The following is a 13,436-nucleotide window of genomic DNA, read 5'->3' as shown; positions in this document are numbered from 1 at the left end:
TAGACTGGTTAGTGTTGAATTTGAAGAAGCAGCAATAGATTCATAAAATAAGTCCAAATGAGCTCTACGCTGGATATTTATAATGGATAGATTTCTTTTTCTTTTTAGTTGAAACTCCACGTTACAAAATTTCTAATGGGTTGATTTAGGTGGTAAGGAAGATTTATTTAATTTGAGGAGTTTCAAGTTATCGTCAACAAATTTGATGTGGCGGCATATTTATGTCCAATTAACCTTATTCACAGAAATTACTAAGTTTTGGCCCGACATAGGTGCAATGAGGATGATTCACGAAGTGTGTGGGTGTAAAATATGTAATACTTTCTGCTAGGTGTGTGGTCAACCTATTTGTCCACCCTTTATTTAAAAAGTCAAAGTTTTAAATCTCATTATTTATTAATTTTCATTTTGGCCTAATAATGGTAAAAAACAAAAATCTGACTTTTTAATGTTTTTATAAATTCATTCAATTTTTTAATTCTAATTTTGTAATTCTATTTCACTTTCAAATATAAATGGCGATTTGTCTAAAAAATAAAATTGGAGATAATGTTGCCTAGGTTGCAGCCAATTAGAAAGAATAATAATTTAAAGAAAGAAAACATGGGAAGTAAGAGTGAAAATAACGGCATTGGAAGATAAAGAAAACAGAGCACAGTATTATTATCGACTCAAAAGCAACATTGTGAGGCGTGTTAGCGCCTTTTTATTGTATTACAGCCTTGGTATACTGATCAAAACAATAAGCAACTAAATATATATTATCAACCATTTTCTAATGGTTGTTGACCCAGAACTGTTTCTGAAGATAGTTAACCACATTCTTGTCCAATTGGAATGCCTTAGCCAGAACATCAGGGTTAATTGGTGGATTAGATCCAAACACTGCATTCGCAATTGTGATGACTCCTGGATTTTGGCTGCTCAGTCCAGCAATAGCAACTGCATTAGTATTTCCAATGTTGAATTGAAAGTGAATGAGACCAATTGGAAACACAAAAACATCTCCTGCATTTAGAACTTTGGTAATGAGGCGATTGGGGTTTGATGTGACAAAACCCACATACAGGGTGCCTTCCAGGACTACTAGAATCTCTATGGCACGAGGATGAATGTGTGGTGGGTTTAGGCCTCCGTATGGCGCAAAGTCAATGCGAGCTATAGATATACCAAGAGTGTTGAGTCCTGGAATTTTGTCAACATTTATAAGAGTCACATTTGATCCAACTTGATTTCATGTATTTCCTGGGATGTTGAGACCAGAAAAAGAGAAATCGTTTGCTGTTGCAAGCATCGGGTCTCTGCAGAACTTTCCATTCACGAACACTGCATCGAAAATTAAGTGTGTAAATCAATCTCAGTTAATAGTCTTGTTCAAATGGATGGAAGCTAATAAACTGCATCGCATATATAGATAAAGGAAAAGTGACACTGAAATAGAACACACAATTCAGAATATACGGAATAAAAGAGAGAGAAAGAAAAGAAGTTAATCATACCACCATCCTTGGGGTCATTGATGGCAACACAAAAGTCTTGAAGAGGACTAGGGTCGAAGGCAAAAGCAAAGGAGGAAGACAAAGCCAGAAGGACAAAAGCTACAAGGAAATGAATTCCCTTCATGTTTTAATTAATTAAGCTAGCTAGGCTGGATGTCTTTAGCTTTTTACTCTGGAAGACTGCTTGAGCTGAGTGAGGGTTGGGAAATCTTGCATGGAAAAGAAGAGTTTTTATAGAAGGGATTTGGCATCATTGAACTAGTCCTTGTCATCTGCGCAGTACAGTAAATTAATGGATAATTGCTTAATTAGTCTCCAGTGGTTATTCCTTTCTTTTTTTCATGGATGAACCGTTCCACAACAAATATATGCATTTTTTTTTCATGTCTATATGACTTCCAGTGCTTACATCAACACGATTTAGGTTGGAACTAGTCCTTCTTGTCCGTGTTTTCGTCTTTGGTTAATTAATATAGAGTAATTGAAGAGTAACATGTATCCTACAAGTTATTAGTATAACAACAATTCTGGAAAGAGTAAAGAGTACTTAAAAGAAAAAGACTAAAATTTTCTTGTTGGCAACCAGTTAAAGGCTTTGTAGATGGAATTTGAACATCTATTTTAGTTGATTTAGAGTCAAATAATGTGCTTTGTATAATTATATTGGGAGTTTTTTTTTGTTCCAATAATATCTCTATAACTAATTACATTAAGAAACAGTAGTAGATGTCACAAATAATTATTTATCTATAAAATGACATAAAAATAAATAAGAATTTTTTTAAAACAAAACTTTTAGGTACAATATATTATTTTTAGTGTGGTGACTGCAGTGGAAAGTTATGTATTTGGTTGGGACAAGGTCAACGCAGTTGAAAGTTATTTACACTGGATAATGCATGGATTGATTTCTTTATTGGTAAAAATCAATTTGAAAGCTCTTTTCTTTTGCTTCTAAATATTTTAATTTGGGCATAAATGGTTCATATTTGACTTGATTAATTAATACCATAACTTAAATTTTCATTCAATGAAAGGGTCCGATTGCGGGCTATTTATGGTGTTTTCGACTTTATTGCATGATTTACTCGGTACATACTACATAGAGTTGGTATTTGTTAATTTGATTAAAAACTTTGCTATGAACAGAATGAGAAACAAAATTAAGATAATATGAAAAAGAAATTAGAAAACTGACTAGTTCCAAGCCCATCGAATTATATTTTGGAACCCATAGAAGAAGTCTATTTAGAGTTGTTGGAGAATGGTTCGTCTATGAAATTTGAAGAACAAAAAGATAGAGAATAGCATTGATGCCCCCCAAAAAAAAAAAAATGACGCCAGACTAAGATAAAAAATAAAATCTAAGACTAAGCATAAGTTGTGCTTATCCATCATTTTACCCAAACTTTTGCACAACTTACTGCACAGCTTATGCATCTACTTATACAATATTGATTCATATTCTATTAGTCGTTCCTTTTTTTTAATTGTGTTGCCAAGGCACCTTTATAATCTTTAACTTATTCCAATACATCTTCAGGTACCTTCTTGTCACTTTATTTTTCTTATCTTAGTTGCACTTTAATTATGCAATTTCACTTAAGATTTACTTTTTATTCTTTGCAACTGGAACTAGTTACCCTTTGCCAACTGTCAACATCTGTTTGGAATCTGTATACTTTTTGCAATTCTTCTTTCCTTTACACATCTTTGACATTGAGGACAATATCCAAAATAAGTTTGGGGGGTGTACGTAAATTTTGAAAAAATTTATTTTCTCATTTAGTCTAAATGCATTTCATTTCATACTATACATACATTATATATTCATATTATAAATATTTTACATACATACTTGCATACTTCATATAGCAACCATATAAAAAGTTTGCATATAGATTCCTTATATTTAGTTAATGCATTTCTCATTTTCAAGAATCATACATTCATAAAATACAATTTTTGCCAAGTCCTTAGAATAATGAGAGTTATTTAGTAGACTAGTTTGGCATACAGAAGTTGGGTCTACGGATTGAAAGTTTCCCGGATATGTAAAGTTTTAAAATATATATACTTGTCTCTATCATCTTAGCTTTTAGTCGACTAATCAATTAATTAGAGATTGGTATGCTTAGGGAAAATTTTAGAGCAAGAGGCAGTTAAGTGATGTTTCACTAATCTTAGAACAAGTTTTCTAAACCTTTTGAGGCGAAATATTAGCTTGTACTTGAAAAGAGAAATGATTAGGCATTCTTTAATTAAAACCCTCTCATTTTAACCTTTTGGCTCTCCTTTCATAAGAATTAACCCTTGCAAACCCCCTTTGAGGCTACATTTACTCCTAATTTTTCTTGGAAATCTCATTTCCTAGCCGATAGACCAAATACTCCTACCCCTTCCATGAGTATATCTTTTCATAATAAAAGGCATATAAAAAAAGACAAAAGTAAAAATAAAAATAAAAAGGAAAAGAAATGCTTATCCTTTATGAAAAAGTGCTTAATATAAATGTACCTTTCATTATTGTTATTTAAATTGGAAGAAAACCACCCATGTATTAAAAGAAAATAAGTTTGGGGGAGTTATTTTTAGGGACAATAATCATAAAAGAAAATACAAGACACAAACTTAAAAGTGTCAAAGTAGTCCCTTATCTCCATGCATTTTGTAAGATATGCTAGCACTTGAATACTCTCATTATGTATTTCTCTCCTATTTTACAATATGTATGATTATCCCAAAAAAAAAAAAAAAAAAGAGTGTACCTTATGTCTTCAAGGTGAAAATCTTCTCATGCTTTGCATTTCTTTTGCCCTTTCTTTGTTAGGTTCATTTTAATCCCTGTAGCCCCCATACCATCCTTAAAAGTTCTATGATCTCTCAATTGTACTAGTTACGTTAGTGGAGATAGGGTTAGGGAATTTGCTTGTGGGATAGGGAATTTATCCATTCATTCATTATATTCCATCATTCCACATAAAGACACTTTGATTATTAATTGTTCAGGAGTTTCTTTTTGAGCATGGCTTTCTCTTTTGATTAATTGGCTTGGGATTCTTAGAAAATAACTTGAGCCTAAGCAGTGAGAGCTTGTATAGATGTTAAATTCTTTGCACTTTGAAGGATAGGTATATGGATTGTCGGTATGACTAGAGGTAGGTTTAATTGCTCTAGTGAATGATTCTCATAATTCTTGGACAAGACACCCAAAAATTGCATTGTATTTCAAAGTTTGCTTGGGGACAAGCAAAAATTCGAGTTTGGAGGTATTTGATACATGCATTTCATGTAGTCATTTAGAATAGATTTCATAGTCATTTTATCCATTTGTTAGTTAGTTTTAGTTAATATCATTAGTTATTTAGTTATTTTTTCATAATTATTAATTTTAGGTTAATTTATAATTTTTTTTTGTTTGTAGATAAAATGTGTTTTGAGGGACTAAAAAGTAATTGTGCAAGTAAAGAGTAAATTCCAAATCCAAAGTGCCAAAAATGAAGGCTAAAAATTAAAGATTCTGAAGGCTGCCAAAATCTACATAACATACTGCATAGCCTGTGCAGCTTGTGTATAGAAATTAGAAGAAATTTTGTAAGTTCCCAGAGTTATACAGGATGGTGCACAGCCTGTGCACCTACCTATGCGAGAGCCCAGAAAATAACTGAAACATAACGAGAGTTGCACAAGATATCGCATAGCCTGTGCATGTGCTTGTGCACTATCATGGAAGACAAATTGAGATTCACTGAAAGATGCACATTCTTATGCACAGCCTGTGCACTTGCTTATGCAATAGACCGAGAAATTGCAAAGATTCACCAAAACCTGCATAGCTTATGCATCTACCTATGCAATATCACAGAAAACACTTGGAGCTTACCAAAATGTGCACAAGGACCTGCATGGCCATGCAAAACAATTTTCACTCATCCACTCCAGACTTGACTCTGCACAAGATGTTGCACAGGCACTTTTTAAGGTTTGCACTTCCTCATTAATAGACTGAAGAAGCAAATCTTCTCACACGTGTAGTGACCTCACCTCACACCATTTTTAGTCCTTTTTAAGGTTTTTGTCAGGGGGTATAAAAACTTTCTTAAATCACTTTTTGCTGCAAGAAGAAAGAAAAAAAGGAAAAGAGAAAAAGGGGAGCCGACACACTCGATTCTTTGTCTGAAGCTTGGATTTTTCTTCATTCTTCACCATTTTCTACACTTCTTCTACCGAATTTCTTCAGTTTTAGTTTATTTTCATATTTATTTCTTCTTTTGTTTAGAATCTCTTGTATTAAGCATGGATAGTGAGTAATACTTTAAGATTTTGGAGTTTGGTATGTAATATTTATGATATTTTGTGGATTTGAACTGGTTAATTCAGATTTTATGATTATTATGAGGTTTTATCCATTTTTGTATGCTTAATGACATGTTGAGTGTAGGATCTCATTAAGTTTTATTCTCAATCCTTGGTTGAAACACTGAAAGGAGAAAACCTAGTGATAGATAATTAAGAAATTAGACTTAATTAGCTTAGATTTAAAAATATACTAAGAACTAAGAGGGCTAATAGATTGATTAAAAAACTTAATAGGTCTTGGTTAATTTTAAACTCCGCAAAAGTGGGATTTAATTAATCAAAGCACTCTTTATATCACTCGAAAGAGATTTCAAAGTATTTGAGAATCGATCTCCTTGAAACACATAATTTTCATATGTATGGCTAATCAATTAAAATTCTAAAATAGCTTAAATATGAACCCTTAACTCTGAAATCTCCTTTTTACAATTGTTGCTTGATATTATACTTTGAGAGCTTAGTTTAATCTATTTTCATTAGTTTTCATCATTAATTTCTCAATTTCTTCATTTAGTCAATTATTGAATTAATCTTCTCTTGAATTGAGTTTTGCATTTTCATTTTTTAAACTTTAGATTCCCAAATGTCTTTTACTTGTTTGATTGAATCACAATTTTAGTATAGCTCATTTTATATCAAAGATTCAATTTATAACATAACTCTTCAAGGAAACGATATATTTTTCTATATTATGATGCATACATTTTGCATAGTCATTTAGATCTAATTTCATAGCCATTTTATTTGATTATTAGTCATTTTTTTAGCTAATTTCATTAGTTAATTAGTTAGTCTTTCATAATTATCGATTTTGGATTAATTTGTAATTTTTACTTTGTTTTGTAGGAAAAATGGTGTTTTTGAAGGACTGAAGAGAAATTTTGCCATTGAGGAGTGACTTCTACAGCCAAAGATGTCAAAAATAAGTTTTCAAGCTGAAATGTGCATTGACCAAATTGTGCATAACTTGCCGCATAAGCTATGCAGATCTGCATAAGGAGAAAAATCACTGTTCCAATACCTGCCGAAATGTGCATAAGAATACTGCATAGCTTATGCACATTCACGCCTCCCTTATGCACTCTCACGGAATTGTGCATAACCTATGCACCAAGTCATGCAGTTTCACATAAGTGAACTGAACGGCCATCGCATAAGGGATCGCATAACTTATGCGATCCACTTATGCATCCATAAAGGTTTCATTAATGAGTCGTGAAGAGTCCCTCAGAAAATTTCTCCTAGAATACACCATTTTAGGGCTCCATGTCAGAAAATGCTATAAAAAGGACCCTTATCCCATTTTAGAAGAGAGACAAGGGAGCAGAAAAGGAAAGGGAGAGGAGAGGCAGAATTTGAAGAGTCACTTTCACCTTCCACACCATTTTCAACCAAGATTTGCATATTTCTTTCTTTCCTTATATTTTTCCTACATTTCTAGTGTTTAATTTCTTGTTTCTTAGCTTAGATTGAAGCTTATTTTCATATAAACTCAGATTTTCTTGTAAGGATTATGGGTAGTGAGTAGTTTACCTTTGATTCTGGAGTAAGGATTGTAATATTTGAGATATTTTGTGGATTTTGATTGGGTAATCCATATTTTGTGGTCTTAATGAGTTTTATTCATTTCTTGTGTGCTTAATGACATGCTTAGTGTAGGATCCCATTAAGTGATGTTCTTAATCCATGGTTGAGGCACTGAAAGGAGAAGGCCTTGTGATAGATAATCAAGGAATTTGACTTAATTAACTTAGATCTAGAAATAGACTAAGGATTAAGAGGATTCACAGATTAATTAAAGAACTTAATGGGTCTTAATTAATTCTAACTCCACGAAAGTAGGATTAGTTTGATTAAGGCACTCTTTGTCTCACTCGAAAGGGTATTCGAAGGATTTAAGAATTAATCTCCTTAAAACCATAAGTTTCACAAGATTGGATAACCAATTTAAAATCCCAAAATAGCTCGAATATGAAATCCCGAACTCCGGAATCGCCTTTTTATTATTGCTAATTTTCAATTGAATTTAATTGCTTGCCATTTTAAACCCTGCCATATTTGAACTTGCTTATTTCAATTTGATGCAATTTTAGTTTAATTAATACATTGTTAGATAGATTATTAATTTTGCACATATAGATTTCATACTCCAATACCCATTCAATCTATTGTTTTAATCTTGAAATTAGTTCAATTTAGTCAACTTTTTATATCAAAAATTCAATCATTAACACAACTCCTTGTGGGAACGATATCTTTACTGTATTACTTGTACGACCCGTGCACTTGCGGTTGGGCCACATCAAGTTTTTGGCGCCGTTGCCGGGGAGTTGTTTGTTTAAGATTGAATTCTTGATTATTTTAGTTGTTTTTAGTTTTATTTTGTTATATTTTCATTTTGTGTTTGTTTGTTCTTTTTCAGGTACTCTTAATCTTTTATGAGAAGAGCTAGAAGCTCAAGTGACACATCCTTATTGTTTGATCCTGAAATTGAGAAATTTTATAAGGCCAACAAGAAAGAAACCAGAAGAAGAAAAGAAGCATTGAGAGAAATTGAATTAGAAGAAGTCATGGCTGATGAAAGAATGAGAATTGGTGTTAATGCTGGAAATGATCGAAACAATGAAAATGCAGCCCAAGGTGAAGAGGTTGTTAATGCTAATGTGCCTAGGGGAAGTATGATGGATCATGCTTTTCCTCGTTTTGATGACTTGAGAGAAAGCATAGCAAGACCAAGAATCGATGCAAATAGTTACAAGATGGATTTTGGGGTTCTTCAAATGATTCAAAATTCTCAATTCGGAGGTCATCCTTCTGAAAATCCACACACACATCTGAAGAAGTTTGCTATGATCTGTGACATGCAAAAACAACCTGGAGTATCTGATGATGCAGTAAGATTGAAGCTATTCCCATTCTCTTTGAAAGATAGAGCATTGGATTGGCTTGATTCTTTACCTCACAACTCCATTACAAATTGGGAGCAACTCACTGATGCATTTCTTGCACAATATTTTCCACCTGGAAAAACTCAAGAATTGAGGAATCAAATGACAGCTTTTAGACCAAGAGAAGATGAAACTCTCTATGAGTCATGGATGAGATGGAAAGAATTAGAGAGATTATGCCCACATCATGCCATTCCAAAATGGATGATAAACCAGAATTTTTACACAAATGTTACTCCTGCAATTAGAGGGATTATTGATGCTCAAACAGGAGGAGAATTTATTATGAAGCATGAAGATGAAGCTTATGAGCTATTGGAGAAAATTGCAAAGAATACTCATCTTTGGAGTAGTCCAAGAGGACCAGCTCCAACTCAAAAAAGGCAAGCTGCTGGAATGTATGATCTTGATCCATTCAACATGATTAATGCAAAGTTTGATGCACTTATAAATGTTTTGGCTAAGAAGATGGAAGATTTGAGTATGTTGGTTAGTTCATCATCATCATCTGGAAGTTCACAACAAGTGGTTTATGCAGAGGGAACTACCAGCTGTGGAGTAGACTATGGAGAGCAAGCAGCATATGTTGGTAATTATGGAAACAAACAAATGGGGAATCCTTACTCTCAAACCTATAATCCAACTTGGAGGAATCATCCCAACTTTTCATGGGGAAATCAGCAAAGTCAAGTCTCAAATCAAAATTTTCAACCACAACAGCAACAAGGAATTCCATATCAGCAAAATAGGCAACCATTGCCTAATTTTCAGCAGAAAAATATGAATCCTCCATCAAAACAGCAAGAACAAAGTCCCACCACAGAAGCTTTATTACAACAGATTCTTGCCAACCAAACTAAGCATGATGAGGAGATGAGAGAGATGAAAGCAAGGCTAGAACAGATGCAAACACATAATGAATCTTTGGAAAATCAGATTGCACAACAAGCATCTTCCTCAGGTACCAAGTCTTTTGGAAAACTTCCAAGTCAACCAGAAAACCCAAGAGAGCAGTGTCAAGCTATTACTTTAAGAAGTGGGAAAGTTGAAAATAATGAGAAGAGTGAAAATAGTGAGAAGAGAGAAAATGAGAAAGAAACTAATGAGGGTGAAAAACAAGAAAGTGAAAAACAAGATAGTGCAGAAAAATGTAAAGAAAAAATTGAAGAGAAGGAAGAGAAGTATATACCTCCTGAGCCCTAAAAGCCACAGCTTCCCTTTCTACAAAGATTTCACAAAGCCAAGCTTGATAAGCAATTTGGGAAGTTCTTAGAAGTTTTGAAGAAGCTTTACATAAATTTGCCTTTTGTTAATGCTCTTTCACAAATGCCCTCTTATGCGAAATTCTTAAAAGAAATTCTCTCAAACAAGAGAAGAATTGAAGACCATGAAACTGTAGCCTTAATTGAGGAATGTAGTGCTATCCTCCAAAGGAAACTTCCTCCAAAGCTCAAGGATCCAGGGAGTTTTTCAATTCCATGCCACATTGGGGAATCATGTTCTACAAAAGCTTTATGTGATTTAGGGGCTAGTGTAAGCCTTATGCCCCTTTCCATTTATGAGAAGCTCAATATGGGAGATCTTAACCCAACCCACATTTCTCTTCAGCTAGTTGACAGATCAATTAAGTATCCTTAAGGGATTTTGGAGAATGTGCCTCTAAAGGTTGGAAAGTTCTATATACCTGTTGACTTTGTCATCTTGGACATGGAGGAGGATTCTAATATTCCAATTATCTTGGGACGACCCTTTCTAGCTACAGCAGGAGCATTGATTGATGTTAAGGGAGAAAAATTGACCCTTAGAGTTGGTGAAGATCAGTTGGTTTTCAATATTAATAACACTATGAAGAAGCATCATGCTGAAGCTGATACTTGCTTGAGAGTTGATATCATTGATGAGCTGGTTGAAGAACACTTCAGAAAAAGATATCCAGAAGATCCACTTGAAAATTGTTTGGTTCATGGAGGAGGCATAAACTATGACAACCCTCATGTGGCTGCATATGCTCAACACTTAGAGGGTAGTCCACCATTCATTTCTGCTCCAGTTTTTCAACACACAAAAAAGGAAAAAGTCAAATTTAAGCAACCATCATTCAAGGAAGAAGATGCACCTAAGGTAGAACTTAAGCAACTTCCTTCTCAGCTCAGGTATGAATTTCTTGGCACTAATAACACTTATCCAGTAATTGTAAATGCAAACTTGAGTACCTTAGAGGCTGATAAGTTGTTAAGAGTGTTGAAGCAATTCATAAAAGTTTTAGGATACACCATAGATGACATTAAGGGAATAAGCCCACACTTTTGCATGCATAGAATTATTTTGGAAGAAAATTGTAAGCCATCTATTGAACATCAGAGAAGGTTGAACCCAAATATGAAAGAAGTTGTTAAAAATGAAATTTTAAAGCTGCTTGATGCAGGGATCATATATCCCATCTCAGACAGTACTTGGGTGAGCCCAGTACATGTTGTCCCAAAAAAGGGTGGAATTACAGTTGTCAAAAATGAAAATAATGAATTAATTCCCACCAGAACGGTAACTAGTTGGCGAATGTGCATAGATTACAGAAAATTAAATGTTGCCACTAGAAAAGATCATTTTCCACTTCCCTTCATTGATCAGATGTTAGAAAGATTGGCTAGGCATTCTTATTTTTGCTATTTAGATGGATATTCAGGTTTTTTTCAAATCTCTATCCATCCAAATGATCAAAAGAAAACCACGTTTACTTGTCCATATGGAACCTTTGCTTATAGGAGGATGCCATTTGGGTTGTGTAATGCACCAGCCACTTTTCAAAGGTGCATGATGGCAATCTTCTCAGATTTCATTGAAGATATAATGGAGGTTTTTATGGATGATTTTTCTGTTTATGGATCTTCATTTGACATATGCTTGGCTAACCTTTCTAAAGTTTTACAGCGATGTGCGGATACTGACCTTGTGTTAAACTGGGAAAAGTGTCATTTCATGGTTCAGAAAGGGATAGTGCTTGGACATTTGGTGTCTAACAGAGGAATAGAGGTTGATAAAGCCAAGGTTGAAGTGATAGAGAAGATGGCTCCTCCTACCAATGTCAAGGGAATTCGAAGTTTCCTAGGACATGCCGGGTTCTACAGACGCTTTATCAAGGATTTTTCTAAAATAGCCAAACCTTTGTCTAATTTGTTAAGTAATGACACACTATTTGTATTTGACCAAGAGTGTTTGGATGCCTTTTGCAGGTTGAAGCAAGCTCTTATCACTGCACCAATCATGCAACCACCTGATTGGAGCCTACCTTTTGAAATTATGTGTGATGCTAGCAACTATGCAATTGGAGCTGTTCTTGGTCAAAGAAAGGACAAAAAGGCTTATGCTATTTATTATGCTAGTAGAACACTGGATGAGGCTCAAACAAATTATGCAACAACTGAAAATGAATTTTTAGCAATTGTCTTTGCATTGGAAAAGTTCAGACCTTACATCATTGACTCTAAGGTGGTTATATTTTCAGATCATGCAGCCATCAGGTATTTGCTCCGTAAAAAAGAGGCTAAACCTAGGCTCATTAGGTGGATTCTGATGCTACAAGAGTTTGACTTGGAGATTAGAGATAAGAAGGGAGCTGAAAATGTAGTTGCAGATAATCTTAGTAGGCTGAAATTGGATGATGAAGAATTAGATGAAATCCCTATCGATGAGTTTTTCTTGGATGAACAACTTTTCTCTCTTGTTGCTAAACTACCTTGGTATGCAGACTTTGTGAATTATCTATCTTGTGGAGTTTTACCCCTAGGTATGACATGGCAACAAAAGAAAAAGTTTTTGCATGAGGTGAAGTTTAATAGATGGGATGATCCTTTACTCTTTAGGAGATGTTGTAATGGTTTAATAAGGAGATGTATTCCTGATGAGGAGACACAGAGTATTATGCATCATTGCCATGCTTCTGATTATGGAGGACATTTTGGAATCTCTAAAACAGCTAGTAAAATTTTGCAAGCTGGTTTCTTTTGGCCAAATCTTTTTAAGGATGTGAGGAAATTTGTGTTGGAATGTGATAAATGTCAAAGGAGTGGAAACTTGTCAAAAAGAGATCAAATGCCCCTAAATGGTATTCTTGAAGTAGAATTATTTGATGTCTGGGGAATAGATTTTATGGGGCCATTTCCTCCTTCATTTGGTAATAAATACATTCTAGTTGGAGTCGACTATGTGTCAAAGTGGGTGGAAGCTATTGCAACTCCAACTAATGATGCTAAAGTTGTAGTGAAATTCTTGAAGAAATTTGTCTTGAGCAGATTCGGAGCTCCTAGGGCTATAATTAGTGATGGGGGTTCTCATTTTTGTAATAAGCAATTTGAGAGCTTAATGAGGAAGTATGGTGTAGTGCACAAGATAGCTACCCCATACCATCCTCAAACTTCAGGACAAGTTGAAATTTCTAACAGAGAGCTCAAACATATCTTGGAGAAAACAGTAAACAATTCTCGGAAAGATTGGTCTATCAAACTAGATGATGCTTTATGGGCATATAGGACTGCTTACAAAACCCCTATAGGAACTACTCCATTTAGGTTGGTGTATGGTAAGTCTTGTCATTTACCTGTGGAGCTAGAACATAGAGCATATTGGGTCATTC

The 13,436-nt window shown here is 34.2% G+C and overlaps 1 non-coding gene and 1 pseudogene across 1 annotated transcript; both read right to left on the bottom strand.

Annotated features, from left to right (window-relative positions):
• Positions 1-683: 683 nt before the first annotated feature.
• LOC131181707 (germin-like protein subfamily 1 member 13) lies at positions 684-1,623 on the bottom strand (annotated as a pseudogene).
• A 7,270-nt stretch (positions 1,624-8,893) lies between these two features.
• On the bottom strand, positions 8,894-9,000 carry LOC131181809 (small nucleolar RNA R71). The gene has a single exon (XR_009150286.1). It is a non-coding gene; the product is annotated as a small nucleolar RNA R71 (small nucleolar RNA).
• Between the last annotated feature and the right edge of the window lie 4,436 nt (positions 9,001-13,436).

This window comes from Hevea brasiliensis, chromosome 7 (genome assembly GCF_030052815.1).
Source record: "Hevea brasiliensis isolate MT/VB/25A 57/8 chromosome 7, ASM3005281v1, whole genome shotgun sequence".
Taxonomy (NCBI): Eukaryota; Viridiplantae; Streptophyta; class Magnoliopsida; order Malpighiales; family Euphorbiaceae; genus Hevea; species Hevea brasiliensis.
The sequence above is the reverse complement of the archived record's forward strand: the minus strand, read 5'-3'. Positions and strand labels throughout refer to the sequence as shown.